A 998-nucleotide genomic window follows, 5' to 3' on the forward strand; every position below is an offset into this window, starting at 1 on the left:
TTTAAATTTCCCAGTGGTTTACAAAAGCGCCGGGAAAAACAAAAGAAAAATTAAGGAAAAACGGGAATTTTTACGCAAAATCAATTTTTCACAAAATTGAATTTGGTTTTTGGTGTAACTTTAAAAAAAATTACCGTAGATACATTAAATTTTGGCTGAATGTTTATCTTAGCATCTTCTATACACCATAACATTTTCAAAATATTTTGATGTATTTTGAGCTCTTTACGGACATCTTTATTTTCCATTTTTTTTTAGTTTTTTTTCTAAAAATATCAATAAAATTTTATTTGTTGGATAAAAAAGCTTGAAAATTTAATAGAAGGCTCCTGTATATTGTTTCAAAGGCAGATGAAAAATATAAAAAATCGTTAGTCACAGTTTTTTTTTTAAGCATTTAAAGTTCAAAAAATGACAAAATATGGAAAAATCACGAAAATTTGCAAATTATTTCGAGTTATAAATTCATAAAAATTTTTCTTTTTAAATCTAAGATTTTAAAATGTAATACAAGATTCCTTATAGGATAATCTACCTTTACCAAAAAAAAAATGTCTATAAGAAACTCAAATTAAATTTTTATGGGCGTTTGAAATTCATATTTTTACAACATTTGATAAATACTCGATTTCTTACGTAACGATTTTCTTATTTTGTTGTAATTATAATACGAGTGACTGTAGAAACTTGAAAATTTCACTGAATGTTTATATTAGCATTTTATATATACGATAAATTTTTTTAAATAATTTGACTCTTTTTGAGCTGTTTACGGACGTTGTAAGTTTTCAATTTTTTTAGTTTTTTTTTTCTATAAATATCAATAAAGTTTTATCTCTTGGGCCAAAAAGTGTATACATTTAATACAAAGCTCCTGATATATTGTTACAATATCAGTTGAAAAATATTAAAAATACATATGCACAATTTTTTTTTTTAAGCATTTAAAGATCAAATTTTGACAAAATTTATCAAATTTTAATATGAAAAATTATTTT

This window comes from Acyrthosiphon pisum, unplaced genomic scaffold (assembly GCF_005508785.2).
Source record: "Acyrthosiphon pisum isolate AL4f unplaced genomic scaffold, pea_aphid_22Mar2018_4r6ur Scaffold_1921;HRSCAF=2429, whole genome shotgun sequence".
In the NCBI taxonomy this organism is placed as follows: Eukaryota; Metazoa; Arthropoda; class Insecta; order Hemiptera; family Aphididae; genus Acyrthosiphon; species Acyrthosiphon pisum.